General features: G+C 38.2%; 1 protein-coding gene across 7 annotated transcripts in view; it reads right to left on the bottom strand.

The window, feature by feature from the left end:
- Positions 1 to 16,202, bottom strand: part of MARK3 (microtubule affinity regulating kinase 3) — a 114,321-nt gene that overhangs the window by 90,320 nt on the left and 7,799 nt on the right. The window lies entirely within an intron of this gene.

Here is a 16,202-nt window from a genome sequence, read left to right on the forward strand (position 1 = left end):
TGAAGAAACAAAACACCACTGCTTTAATTTTAATCCTAACGTATCTAGCACTTTAAAGGAATTTGCCCACGATATAAATTTATGAGGAAAACAAGCAAATGCCGAGAAGAAAAATACCATCAAGGGTTGAAGTGAGTGTTCAGAAGGAAAGGAGATATTTTTTGTATGTGGTTGTAACATAAAATAGGAGTAACAAGGCTGCCTTATAATCATAAAGAATGTAACTTTTCCATAGCTATTAAATGCACCAGCACGTATGATCCTTCACCAGATGAGGATACTTTTGTGATTTATTCACTGCCACATCACGACTTAGTGAGAAATCCAAAGAGAATATAATTTAGGAACTGGAACACGGCAGTATATAAAACAAAGTCCTGTCCCGCCGAGTGAGGTATGTATCAAGTGGTTTTACTATTTACACAACAAAAATACAGTCACTAAAACTGTACTAGCCACAATTTGGTTTAAAAAAGCTTGTGTAATGTAAATGTATTTTCTAATTTACATGTTTTGTAAATTCAGCTTTTCATACATTAAGTTTTCTAGCATGAGACACAGTTAAATGGAGAAAACATTAACTTACATCCAAGTCAACTGTCTTCTATTACACATAAAATAGGAATATTAAAAGAATCTTAAGGTTCATAGGCATCCAAAGTTTGTACCTTTGCTTATGTTACTCTTACTCCCCAATCTACTTATAATTAAAGAATAATTTCTTAGCATCAACCAGACGTAACCTTCAGGAGGACAAGGATTTTTGTCTGTTTTGTTCATTATCAGATATTCCTAGAACTTGGGAGCAGTGACTGACACGGAGTAGCTGTGCAATACATTGTTGCTGAATGAATGCTAAATGAATTCAAGGCCTTGTGTGATCTAATCCATTCCTCCTTTCTGGCTATATCATCCACTCTTCTCCAGGATGGTCCTAGTCCCTCAATTTGAATGCCCTTTCTTCTCTTCAAACCTAAGATTCCTACTCATCCCCTTATGTTTGGATCATTTGTCACCATCTTTATGAAGCCTCCTGTGACTTTTCTTGCATCTAATCAGTTTCTTTTTCTTCTCCTTTGGGTTCCAGGGGTACTTTGTATCTATCTATATTATGCTACTTTGTTGTGGACAATACTATTAGCCACCATATTAGCTCTTTTGCTTCTGAGTTTGTGGAGGATCCCACTGATTTCACAGAGGAACTCAGACCCTCTTCCCTCATTTGAGTTGGCCCAGCCATGTCCCTAAGTTTAGCCAATGACATACAAATGAAAATGACATGTCATTCCCATGCAAAAGCATTATTTGTCAGTGCTTGACTTCAGCCATCTTTTGCTCTCCTGAATCCTAAGCATTGCCCAAAGACAGAAGCCCTCAGGGCCAAATTATCCTGGACAGGGAGATCAATCTTCATAGAGCCAACAAGCCCTCAGGCAAACTGTTTAAACAAGGGTTTTTACTGTGTTAAACCACTAAGATTTTGATTGTGTACGTTACTACAGCATAACGCAACCTAAACTAATACACTTATGCAAATAAACAATCATAATACAAAGCCAAAAGAAACCTGCATTTCCCTGTTAGATTATAAACTCATACAACAGATTTAAATATCTGTTAAATTTGTAATATCTGTTAAATTGTAATTTGTTAAATTACAATAGGGTTAAACTTAGTATATTTAAAGTATACTAAACTTCAGTATATTTAAATTGTAGTATCTGTAAATTTGAAATATCTGTTAAACTGTAATTTGTTAAACTACAATAGGGTTAAACTAAGTATATTTAGTTTGGTGTTTCCTTACATAAAGTCCTTAAATTAAAAAATCTAGGGGGGGTGCCCGGCTAGCTCAGTGGGAAGAGCACACTACTCTTGATCTCAAGGTTGTGAGTTTGAGCCCCAAATTGTGTAGAGATTACTTAAAAATAAAATCTTTAAAAAATAAATCTGGGGTGCATGGGTGGCTCAGTCGGTTAAGCCTCCGACTTCGGCTCATGTCATGACCTCACAGTTTGTGAGTTTGAGCCCTCCATCGGGCTCTATGCTGACAGCTCAGAGCCTGGAGCCTGCTTCAGATTCTGTCTCCTTCTCTCTCTGCCCCTCCCATGCACGTGCTCTGTCTCTCTCTCTCTCTCTCAAAAATAAATAAACGTTAAAAAAATTAAAATAAATTAATAAATAAATAAATAAATAAATAAATAAATAAATAAATAAATCTAACTCGGCCATCAAAAAGAATGAAATCCTGAGGCGCCTGGGTGGCTCAGTCGGTTGAGCCTCCAACTTTCGCTCAGGTCATGAACTCACGAGCTCCACATCGGGCTCATGTGATTTCACTCATGTGGGATTTAGGAAACAAGACAGATGAATATATAGGAAGGGGGGGAAAAAGGGAGAAAAGCAAGCCATAAGAGACTTTTAACAATAGAGCAAACAAACTGAGGGTTGATGGAGGAAGGTGGGTAGTGGATGGGCTAAATGGGTGATGGGTATTAAGGAGGGCACTTGTGATGAGCACTGGGTGTTATATGTAAATGATGAATCACTAAATTCTACTCCTGAAACCAGCATTATACTATATGTTAACTAGCTAGAATTTAAATAAAAATTTTGGGGGGAAATCTAATGTATTTAACTTAAAAAAATTTCTCTCAAAACAGACACAAATTATTTATCAGGGATATACTGGCATATAGTTTTCTAGTAGTGTCTTTTTCTAGTTAAACCCGATTTCTTAAGTAGGCGTCTCAAATTTCAGGTTTGTGCTTTACCAGAAAGATAGAAAAGCAAACCTGGAACCATATTTAACTATGTTAAAAAAATTAAAGATTATTTTTGGGGGGTGTATGTGTGTCTAAGGTATATTGTAATTTGTGTCTTGGTCATATAATAAATTATATGGTTCTTACATATGGACACATTTTCAAGAGCTAGTATGTATAACATAAAATGGAATGCATTCCCCATTTATTTTTCTTACTGCTTCTTATGTTAGTGTTGATACGGCCCTGTAACAGTTACTAGAGCTTCTACTTGGCTTTCTTTCATTTTATTCATCCCATGCTTCTATCAATGGCCCTAAAGAAAAACTGTTTCTAGGGGAGCCTGGGTGGTTCAGTCAGTTAAGCATCCGACTCTTGGTTTCAGCTCAGGTCATGAGCTCAGTTAATGAGTTCAGGCCCTGCGTCAGGCTTTGTGCTGACACCATGGAGCCTGCTTGGGATTCTCTCTCTCTCCTCTCTCCGTCCCTCTCCTACTCTCTCTCTCTCTCTCGAAATAAATAAACTAAAAAAAAAAAAAAAAAATAAAAAAAAAAATTAAGGAAAAAAGTTTCTAATCTTATACCACTCAATGTGCTATACTAAACAATTAACCAAATAATTCTGAATTCTTTACTATTAGCCAATTATTTCATGCATAAGGGTTTTTTTTTTCCTCCCTATGGAGCCAGTAAACAACCCAAGGGTAAAAAAGGAAAAATGTTATAGAATTCTTCAGTATTCACATTACATTTTGTGGCAGCACTAAGCATGTTAACAGGTACTCTAAGCTGTTAAATTCAAGTCTTAAAGATTAAAGGAGCCCTGAACCTTCTCTCTCCCATGGAGTTGAGCTGATACCACTTCATCCACCAGAAAATTAGAATATGTACACTGCTACTGAAAATAACCAGAAGCAAACCAAAGACAGGAGATTATTAACAAATTTATAAAGCATCCATTTGCAAACTAAAACCTTTACTGCAGAAAATTTAAATTTCCAGGTAATATATTAGAGAATGGGGCAAACATTATAGTTATATACTCAATATCCATTTCTCCCTTCTTCATTACCAAGAGAAGCTGGCTGGGTATTTGATGAGGCAACAAGACCAACTAAATAATTGTTTTCTCAAACGTGTCTGTAGCTAGGGGCACCTGGGTGGCTCATTCGGTTGAGCATCTCGGTTCTGGCCGGTGCTCATTAATGAAAACATACCGGTGGGGGGCAGGACAGGGGCAGTTCTGGGAAAACTTTTTGTTTCTCACAAAGGGGCACAGATACACTAGTACAGTCCCTTCTTTCTCTTTCCTTCAATGCAACCATAACTGCAGATGTATAAGTTATCTTGCAGCCAAAAGGTCTCAAACACGAAAGAAAATTTTTTGTTTTTATTTTAAGTAGGCTTCACACGCAGCACAGAGCCCAACGTGAGGCTTGAACTCACCATCCTGAGATCAAGAGTTGGAAGCTTAACCGCCTGAGCCACCCAGGCACCCCAAGAAAATAGTATTTTTAAAAACCACCAGCTCTGGGGTGCTTAGGTGGCTCAGTCAGTTGAGCATCCAGCTTTGGCTCAGGTCATGATCTAGAGGTTGGGAAGTTTGAGCGTTCCATCAGCTTGCTGCTGTCAGAGTATAGCCTGCTTGGGATCCTCTGTCCCCCTATCTGCCCCTCCCTGCTCTCTCAATCTCTCCCAAAAATAAATAAAATCTGGGGCGCCTGGGTGGCTCAGACTCTTGATTTCAGCTTAGATCATGATCTTACGGTCTTTAGGATTACAAGCCCCGTGCTGGGCTTTGCACGGACAGTGCAGAGCCTGCTTGGGATTCTCCCCCCGCCCCCGTCCCCCCCCGCCCCCGTCCCTCCCCCCCCCAAATAAATAAACATTTAAAAAAAGTATTAAAATATATATATATATTTTTTTAAATAAATAAAAACCAGCAACTTCAATATTATACTGCTGAACCAAAGCTAGAAACTATGTATGTTTCTTTTGTGAGAAAAGCAAACCCCTATTTGGTTAAGCCATTATGTTAGAGTTTATTACTTTCAGTCAAAGCACTACTGTTACAGAGCTGTATCAACACTAATGTAAGAAGCAATAAGAAAAATGAATGGAGGAGTGACTGGGTGGCTCAGTCAGTTAAGTCTCTGATTATTTCGACTTGGGTCAGGATCCCAGTTTCTTGGGATTGAGCCATATGTCAGCTCAGCACTGAGCACGGAGCCTGCTTGGGATTCTCTCGGAAAAGGAAAGGGAAAAGGAAAGCGAAAAGGAAAAGCAAAAGCAAAAGCAAAAGCAAAAGCAAAAGCAAAAGGGAATAGGAAAAGGGAACAGGAACAGGAATAGGAATAGGAATAGGAATAGGAAAAGGAATAGGAATAGGAAAAGGAAAAGGAAGAAAAAGGAAAAAAAAAAGAAAGAAAAAGAAAAATGAATGGAGAATGCATTCCATTTTGTTATGTTCTTTAAAAATGTATCCATATTTAAGAGCCATAGAATATAAATCATATAACCAGAAGATACAAATGAGAATATACCTTAGACACACATCAAAAAGGTTTTTTTTAATTATTTTTTTTTAACATTTATTCATTTTTAAGAGACAGAGACAGAACATGAGTGGGGGAGAGGCGGGGAGAGGGGAGAGGGAGGAGAAAGACAGAATCTGAAGCAGGCTTCAGGCTCTGAGCTGTCAGCACAGAACCTGACACGGGGCTCGAACTCACAGACCGTGAGATCATGACCTGAGTGGAAGTCAGATGCTTATCCAACTGAGCCACCCAGGCACCCCCACCAAAAAGTTTTTTAATTTTAATTTTTTTAGCATGATAAATATGGCTTTGGGCTTACCATTGTATCTATCTGGTAAAGCACTAATCTTAAATTTGAGAAGCCTACTTAAGAAATCAGGTGTAAGCAGAAAAGAACACCATTAGAAAAGAAAACTACAGGCCAATATCCCTGATGAATATGGATGTAAAAATTCTCAATTCTCAATACTAGCAAACTGAATTCAGCAGCACGTTAAAAGGATAATTTACCAGGGCACCTGGGTGGCTCAACTGGTTAAGTGTCCAACTCCTAATTTTGGCTCAGGTCATGATATCACTGTAGTGGGATCAAGCACTGAGCATGGAGCCTGCTTAAGATTCTCTCCCCCCCAATCTCTTTGCCCCTCACCTGCTCATGTTTTCTGTCTCTCTTTCAAAAAAAACCAAATTTAATTTAAAAAATACACACACACACACACACACACACACACACACACACGTAGGATCATTTACCATGATCAAGTGGGATCTATCTCTGGGATGTAAGGATAGTTCACCACATCAACCAATGTAACATATCACATTAACGGAATTAAAGAAAATAATCATGTAATCATCTTGATACACACAGAAAAAGCATCCAACTTCTGACAAAAGTCAACATCCATTCATGATGAAAACTGTTAAACTGGGCACTGAAAGAACATATCTTGACATAAAAAGTCCATATATGAGCAGCTCGCAGCTAACATCATACTCAATGGTGAAAGGATAAAAGCTTTTCCATTACGTTCAAGAAAAAGACATGGTTGCCCATTCTTACCACTTCTATTGAACATAACACTGGAAGTCCTAGTGGGAGCAATCAAGCAAGAAAAAAAAATAAAGGTATCAGAACTGGAAAAGAAGTAAAATTGTCCCTGTTTGCAAAAGACATGATTTTATAGAGGTGCCTGGCTAGCTCAGTCAGTAGAATGTGTGACTCTTTTATTTTTATTAATTTTTCTTTTTTTTGAGAGCAACAGAGAGAGAGTACACACACACACATGATTGAAGTGTGAGGCACAGAGGGAGAGAGATAATCCCAAGCAGGTTCCACACTCAGCACAGAGCTAGACACCGGGCTCAATCCCATATCCCTGGGATCATGACGTGAGCCAAAATCAAGAGTCAGAAGCTCAACCCACTGAGACACTCAGGTGCCCCAGAGCATGTGATTCTTGGTATCGGGAGTAAGTTTAAGTTCAAACCCCACGCTGGGAGGAGATATTACTTAAAAAATAAAATCATTTAAAAAAAACAAACATGATTTTATATATAGAAAACCCTAAAGACTCAACTGAAAAACTGTTAGATCTAACCAATGAATTCAATGAAGTTGCAAGATAAAAAAAATTAAATTAAAAGATCAGTAGTGCTGGGCACCTGGGTGGCTCAGTTGGTTAAGCATCCAACTCTTGGTTTTGGCTCATGTCATGATCTCATGTTTTCATGAGTTTGAGACCTACATAAGGCTCTGTGCTGACAGTGCAGAGCCTGCTTGGGATTCTCTCTCTCCCTCCCTCTCTCTCTCTCTCTCTCTCTCTCTCTGTCCCTCCCCCATTCATGCTGGCTCTGTCTCTCTCAAAATAAATAAATAAGCTTTAAAAACACATTTTAAAAAATCAGTAGTGTTTCTATACACTAATGAGATTTCTGAAAAAGAAATTGATCCTACTTACAATAGCATCAAAAAGAATGAAATACTTAGGAATAAATTAAGGTGAAAGCTCTCTATGCTGAAAATTATGAAGACACTGATGAAAGAAATTGAAGACAATACAAATAAATGGAAAGGTATCCTGTGTTCACGGGTTGGAATTAATATTGTTAAAATGTCAAAACTACTAATAGCCATCTACAGATTCAATGCAATCTCTATCAAGATTCCAATAGCCTTTTTTACAGAAGTAGGAAAAACGCTCCTAAAAAATTTATATGGAACCACAAAGACCTCAGTCAAAGAAATATTGAGAAAGAGCAAATCAGGAGGTATCACACCTCCTGATTTCAAGCTATATTATAAAGCTATACTATGATAATGAACAGTATGATAATGGCATAAAAACAAATAGACCAGAATATAATTGAGAGCCCAGAAATAAGCCCAAACATATAAGGTCAACTAATATTTGACAAGGGAGCCAAGAATACTGAATGGAGAAAAGACCATCTCTTCAATAAAAGATACTAGTATAACTGGGTACTCATATGTAAAAGAATGAAACTGGATCCATATGTTATACCACTCACAAAAACTAATTTGAAATGGATTAAAAAACTTAAATGTAAAGGGGCGCTTGGGTGGCTCAGTCAGTTAAGTGTCTTTGTTGATTTCGGCTCGGGTCATGATCTCACAGTCTTGGGATTGAGCCCTGTATTGGGCTCAGTGCTGGGCGTGGAGCCTGCTTGAGATTCTCTCTCCCTCTCCTCTCTCTCTGCCCCTCCCGTTTGCACACACACAGGCATACACGTGGGCTCTCTCTCTCAAATAAAAATTAAAGTCATTAAAAAGCACTTAAATGTAAGACCTGAAACCATGAAACCCCTAGAAGAAAACATAGGAACAGAGCTCCTTGATATGGGTCTCAGTAATGATTTTTTGGATGACACCTAAGGCACAAGCAACAAAATAAAAAATGAACAAGTGAGACTACATCAAACTAAAAAGCTTCTGCACAGCAAAACAAAACATAAATAAAGTGAAAAATAACCTATGGGATGGTAAAATATTTGCAAACTATATATTTGATAAGGAGTTCATATCCAAAACATATGAAGAACTCATATAACTCAATAGCAAAAAACAAATAACCTAATTAAAAATGGGCAAAAGACTTGAATAGAGATTTCTCCAAAGAAGATATACAAAAAGCCAACAGGTACATGAAAAGATGCTGAACATGACTACTCATTAGGGAAATGCAAATAAGAACCACAATGAGATATCAGTTCACTCCTGTCATAGTGGCCATAGCCATAAGCAAAAAGACAAATAATAGTATGGATGTAGAGAAAAGGAAACCCTTGTGTACTGTTGGTGGGACTGTAAATTGGTATAGCCACTGTGGAAAACAGCATGGACAACCCTCAAAAAATTAAAACCAGAACTACCATATGATGCTGCAATTCCACTTCTGAGTATATATCTGAAGATAACAAAAACACTATCTGCACCCCATGTTCACAGCAGCATTTGTGTACAGTAGCCAAGACATGGAAACAACCTAAGTGTCCGTCAATGGACGAATGGATAAAGAATTGTGGTATGTATAAAGTATCATTCAGCCATAAAAAAAAAAACAAACACACACACACACACAAGGAAATCCTACCATTTCTAACAACATGGACAGATCTTGAAGGCATTATACTAAGTGAAATAAATCAGAGAAAGACAAATCCTGTACGATCTCACTTACATGTGGAATCCAAAAGCAAAACAAAAACAAGAAAACAAACCCAAACTCATAGAAAAAGAGATGAGAATTATGGTTACCAGAAGAAATGAGTAGGGAAGGGGGATCTGGGGGAAGATGGTCAAAAGGGACAACCTTGCAGTTATAAGGTAAATAAGTACTAGGGATGTAACGTAAATCATGGTTACTACTGCTAACACTGCTATATAATATATAGAAAAGTCGTAAAAAAAAAGTGTAAATCCTAAGAATTCTTACCACAATGAGAAATTTTTTTCCTTTATTAATTTCTTCTTTCTTTTCTTATTGTTATCTATACGAGAAGATGGATGTTAGCTGAACATATTGTGGTACTCATTTCTCAATGGACATAAACCAATACCTTAAACTTATACAGTGATGTATGTCAATTACTTCTCAATACAGCTGGGGTGGGGCGGGGGGGGGGACGGGATCAGGTTTAAAAGTTTAAAAAAAAAAAAAACTTTACATCATGTTTCGACTCTTCCTAAATAAACCTTGGTCCCTTTTGTAAAACACAAGACATGCCCACGCATCCTTTCTAATCCTTAAAATAACAAACCACCTCCTTAACACAAGGGCAGGTTTTTCAAATGTAAAAAAATCTACAAAGCTAAATTGTGACAATAAAGGGCTGTCCCCCACGTATTTTGTACTTTTAGAGATATTCATAAAATCAAATTTCACTTTTGAAAGCAGCAGGGCGATTATTCCATTCACTGCAAAAAAAAAAAATATTTCATAAGATTGAACAATTTGTGATTTAAAAAACTCTTAGCAAACAAGAAACAGAACAGAACTTCTTTACTTTGATAAAAATCATGGACCAAAACCTTCAGCAAATATTACACTAATGGAGAAACTTTAGAATCATTTCTTGAAAATCAGAAACAAGACAAAGTTGTCTATTATCACTACCATTATTTAACATAATACTAAAAGTTATGGCCAATACTTGAAGGAAAGAAAAAAGTAAGATATGAGAATCAGAAGGAAAGAGATAAAACTGTAACTGTTTGTAGATGATATGATCTAACTACAAACCAACAGAATCAGAAATACCACTGGAACTCATGAGAGTTTGGCAAGATACAAGATCAACCTATCACATTTCTCTACACTGGCAGTAACCTGCCACAAAATTTAACAAAAAAAATAACCATATCAATAAAAACTATAAAGCAGGTAGAAACTAACTTAATCAAAAAGAATATATAGAAGCTCTTTGGAGAAAGCTTTAAATTTTTAATGAAAGACCTAAAAGATACTTAAATAAATGGAAATTCCATGTTCATGGATAGATACTATAAATTCTACCCAAATTAACCTACAAGTTCAAGGCAATTTCAATTAAAATTTCCAGTCAGTAGTTCTTGAGCATTTTTTTAAATGTTTATTTATTTTGAGAGAGAGAGAGAGAGAGAGAGTAAGCAGAGGAGGGGCAGAGAGAGAGGGAGACAGAGAATCCAAAGCAGGCTCTGCTGTCAGCACAAAGCTGGACTCGGGGCTCGAAACCACAAACCATGAAATCATGACCTAAGCCAAAGTCGGACAGTCGCTCAACTGACTGAGCCACCCAGGTGCCCCAAGTAAAAAAATTTTTTTAATTTTCTAGTAATTTTAATCTTACTCTGACGTTTACATGGATGAATAATTGCCAGGTCAGCCTCAAAAAAAGAGTTAAAAAAAAAAAAAGAAAAAGGCTCAGAAACAAAAAGTGATCTAAGTTAGTTAACACAAGCATAACAAAACATATCTATATAATGTACCCTCTTTTTTTTTTAATTTTTTTTTTAATGTTTATTTATTTTTGAGACAGGGAGAGACAGAGCATGAACGGGGGAGGGTCAGAGACAGAGGGAGACACAGAATCCGAAGCAGGCTCCAGCCTCTGAGCTGTCAGCACAGAGCCCGACGCGGGGCTCGAACTCACAGACCGTGAGATCATGACCTTAGCCGAAGTCGGACACTCAACCAACTGAGCCACCCAGGTGCCCCTCATGTACCCTTTTAATAGCATACACTAAGAGAGACACATCTTTTGTGTGGTATTCTTACCAAAAATATATAACCTTAATTGTGAAAAAACATCTGACAAACTTAAACTGAGATATATTCCACAAAATAACTGACCAGTACTCATCAAAACTGTCAAGGGCATAAAAGACAGAGGAACCATTACAAATTGGAGAAGACTGAGACACAATAACTAAACGCAATGTGGGATCTTTGATTAGATCCTAGAAGAAAAAAAGAACCCTGGAGAAAAACTGGTGAAAATTCAAGTTCTGTCGTCGTCGTCGTCGTCGTCGTCGTCATCATCATCATCATCATCATCACCATCAACAGTATCAGACCAATATCAATTTTCTGGCTTTCATAACTGAGCTATGGTTATAAAGGTGTTAACATTAGGGGAATCTGAGTGAAAGGCATACTCTGTATACTCTGTACCACTTTGGCAATTTTTATTTAAGTCTTAAATTATTTCCAGATAAAAAGTTCAATAGATAAGATATGCACATAGATACACAGATTAAGAAGATTAACATTGACTGTGAAGCCATAGTAATTAAAGAGAACAGAAAAACCTAAGGGGTATGGGCACAACGGAAAAACAGACCTATGCACCAGAATATAAAACTAAATGACATGAGTACATGGGAACCTTAAGATACAATGAAAGGGGCCCTATAAACCAGAGGGGAAAGGATAGATTGCAGAGTAGACAGCAGTGGGAAAACCGGTTCACCTTATCAGCCGGGGGGGGGGGGGGGGGGGGGGGGGGGGGGGGGTGGTGTACAAAACTAGATCCCTACCAGAGAAAGGCTATGTCTCCAGGGATTAAAAACCTACATGTGAAAGGTAAAATGATACAAGGTTAACAAATGAAATATAAGAGAATATCCTTGTGATCCAGGTATTTAAGTAAAACTTCAAAAGCACAAACACAAGGCACCATTTATGTTGGTTACACCAAAATCAACAATTTGTTCAATGAAGGGCATTATAGAAAGATGACAGAGGATACGTGCAATGTCCACAACCTACATCAGATTAACATCTAGAAAACCAAGAATACCTAAGAATCAACAAGGAAAAGACAACACAAAAGAAAAATGGACATAGGAAAAACAGCAATTACAGAACACCCCAAAAGCCAAAGTATATATAGACCTAATAAAAATCAAAGAGAAATACAAGTTTACAATGAGATATCACATTACACCCAACAGGCTGGTAAAAACTTAAAGCTGGATAATGCTAAATGTTGGCAGGAACCAGGGATACTATGCACTACTGGCAGGAGTGTGGACTGATTTAGCCACCCAGAAGGACAAGTTCTGGCCCTATCTGTATTTCCTGCGACAGAGCAAGTCGACTCCTAGCTACCCCAAGAAAGTCTTACACAGCTCCATAAGGGACATGGATAAAGACATTCATGGTAGTATTTTGTGGCCGCAGGAAGTGCAATGTCTAACCCTGAGGAGCAGACAGGTTGAGTATGGTAGATAGATCACCATCCCACAGACTGCTAAGTAGTGGTCAGAAAACAGATTAGACTCATAGATGAGATATATACAGTATTTACACGAGGTGCCAAATGTATACTCTGTAAGAGCACATACATGTACACACATTACAGCATATTAAACAAACTATGGGGAATGAACTATGGGGATTAACAAGAATAAATAAGACAAGGGCTTCACACTGACCTATAAAGATAACGTGGTGGCACCTGGGTGGCTCAGTTGGTTAAGCGTCTGACTTCGGCTCAGGTCATGATCTTGTGGTGCAGGAGTTCAAGCCCTGAGGCAGGCTCTGTGCTGACAGCTCAGAGCCTGAGCCTGCTTGGAATTCTGTTGTTTTCCTCTCTCTTTGCCCCTCCCCCGCTCACTTTCTGTCTCTCTTAAAAATAAACATTAAAAAAAAAAAAAGATAATGTGACTTTTTGCAGCTGAGTTTACAAAAAAGGTTTCTAAGAATATGAACAACAGAAATGGGAAACTATTACTGTTCATATCCACAAATTCAGTGAAACTGGTTTCATTTTTAATAAAATATTACTGCTGTAACAGATAAACTATCATAATAGACTGAAAAATCATTTACTCGTCTAATCCCCAAAAGGACTACAGGCACAAATAAATTGTGGCTAAAGAAAAATTTCACTCAGTAGCTTTTGACCAGTTAACTATAAGCTAAGCAACTATTAAGTGCCAGGCACTACAGAGTGATGAAATAAAGTATGGTGCCAAACCTTCAAGGTACTCCTAACCTACCTGAAGAGCTAACATGCGGAATAATAACTAAAACAAAAGGCAATCCCTGCCCCACTGAGAAAATCAGAGAGTAGGTACTCTAAGTGCCATCATCTATGCATTTTTCAATTTTCTAGTAGAAACGCTAAAAAACGTATCAACAGGTTAAATTAATTTTAATATTTTATTTAACCCAATATATTCTCAAATATTTCATCACATAATATAAAAAGATTAAGACTGCATATTCTTTTTTTCACACTGTCTTTAAAATCTGTATATATTTCATCCTTACAGAGCCACATTTCAAGTGGTCAGCAGCCACACGTGGCTAGTAGTTACTGTGTGGGATAATGTAGTACTAAGCACTCAGAGGAGGTGATCACATTTGAGTGAGATGAAAGAAAAAAGGTATCTTATGAAGGGATAATCTTTAAAGGATAAGTAGTAGAGTTCTAATGAAAGACAATGGTTATTTCAAGCCAGGCACTAGTACAAGGAAACCTAGGAAAACGTGGGGGGTGGGGAAATGATCCCCTCCCCTCCCCCCCCCCCACCCCAACCTGCATGTCAAACCACTTTCGTCTCTCACAACTCTCTCATTTCATGGGACACTAACACTGGTGGTGGTGGGGGGGGGGGGGGAACGCTTCATTTCCTTGACATCATGATGGCTGACAATTTATCCTTATGCTCCTGACTAGGCTGTCCTTTCTGCCTTGCTCTGCTCTCCATCCCCAACCCTTAGCTTAATTAATGCCTACACCAAAGTACTTGACTATGAGTTCCTTGTGGGCAAGAATAGTCTCATCTCTGTATTCTCAGAATACAGGACCTGGCAACTAGCAGGTGTGAAATCACTGGGTAAACAAATAGCTAAGCAGAACTGTCTGGCTAGAGTATTAAGGTTATACAGATGAGCAGCTGGAAACAACAAAGCTAGAAAGGTGGATCAAGAATAAACCTCCAAAAGCTTAAAAAAAAATTTTTTTTAATGTTTGTTTATTTTTGAGAGAGACAGAGACAGAATGCGATTGGGTTAGGGGCAGAGAGAGAGGGAAACACAGAATCTGAAGCAGGCTCCAGACTCCGAGCCATCAGCACAGAGCCCAACGTGGGGCTCGAACCCACAAACCCATCATAAAATTCTCATCACAAGAAAAAAAAAAAAAAAACGAAGTATGTATGGTAACGAATATTAATTATTATACTTATTGTGGTGATCTTTACACAATCAATACAAATAGTGAATCATGTAGCACATCTGAAACTAATAAACCAATATGGAGGTTATGTCAATTACATCTAAAACTTAAAAAAACAGTGAAATAAATTAAATTTTTAAAAGATGAGGCACAGATCAGTGAATTGGTCATGATTAAGTTACTTGTATTTGAAAGCTAGTTTTACATTTTTTTTTAATGTTTATTTTTGAGAGAGAGAGAGAGAGAGAGAGAGAGCAAGTGAGCAAGCGAGCAGGGGAGGGGCAGAGAGAGAGAGAGACACAGAATCCAAAGCAGGCTCCAGGCTCTGAGCTTCAGCACAGAGCCTAACATGGGGCTCGAACCCACAAACCGTGAGATCATGACCTGAGCTGAAGTCGGACGTTCAACTGACTGAGCCACCCAGGCGCCTCTGAAAGCGAGTTTTAATTACAAGTATGTAATTAACATAACTCCAAATCCCAACTTCTTGTATGTTTTGTTGTTGTTCCTTCTTTTTTGCTCCGCATCTTGTCCACTCTACCTCAGACATGTCTTCAGATGCACTCCTTCAACTGGTCTTAGGCTCCCATCTTTCTCTCTCCCTTCCAAGCCCAGACACTATCCATCAGTTCTCCCTTTAAGAAAGCAGTCTGAGGTTTTAAAAAAAGGAGAAAGGAGATGATCTTGCTGGAATAACTACAGAGGGGAGAAGCTAAGGATACAGGGATAGAGATGAGAAGACCAGTAAAAAGACCATCAACATTAACGACAGCTAACATTTATCTGTTACTTACTGTAAGTAACAGGCACTGTTTTAAATGCTTTTACCCATATTGTCTCATTTAACCACTAATTCAACCAATATTTTATTGAACCCCTATAACAGATGACAAGCATGTTCTAGGTATTTGTTGTATCAGTAAGCAAAACAAATTATTTCTATTCTTGTGGAGCTTTCAGTATATACCAGAAGAAACTGACAAAACACAATAAACATACAACAATGTGTAAATATGATACGTAAGAAGGTAATAACTGCAATGGAGAAAAGAAAAACCAGACCAGGGTTAGGGAGACTGGGAGAGTCACAGGTGATTAAGCCACTGAGGTGATATTTGAAAAGAGGAGGTGAGAAAGTTAGCCATAAGAATATCTGGAAGAAAGGTGTTCAAAGAGAAATGCAACGTCAAGGCCCTGAGGTTGGAGTGTCGCTTGTGTGTTCACAGAACAGCAAGAAGACTCTTAGGTCTATGGGCAGAGTGGGTGAGGAGAGGCAGAAGGTGAGGACCAAGAAGAAAGGAAAGCCGGCGCATGGAAGGCCTTATCGTTGTAACAGCCCTATGAGGTCGTCACTATTACCAATGCCATTTTACAGATGAGGTAACTGGGGCACAAAAAAGTTAAATAACTTGTCCAAGGTCACACAATAAAATGCTAGACCAGATTATAAACCCAAAGAGTTACCATTAAGTTGTTTTGAAAACATGACGTTGAGGGGCGCCTGGGTGGCGCAGTCGGTTAAGCGTCCGACTTCAGCCGGGTCACGATCTCGCGGTCCGTGAGTTCGAGCCCCGCGTCAGGTTCTGGGCTGATGGCTCGGAGCCTGGAGCCTGTTTCCGATTCTGTGTCTCCCTCTCTCTCTGCCCCTCCCCCGTTCATGCTCTGTCTCTCTCTGTCCCAAAAATAAATTAAAAAAAAAAAAGTTGAAAAAA

Source organism: Panthera uncia, assembly GCF_023721935.1.
Source record: "Panthera uncia isolate 11264 chromosome B3 unlocalized genomic scaffold, Puncia_PCG_1.0 HiC_scaffold_1, whole genome shotgun sequence".
NCBI classification, from domain to species: Eukaryota; Metazoa; Chordata; class Mammalia; order Carnivora; family Felidae; genus Panthera; species Panthera uncia.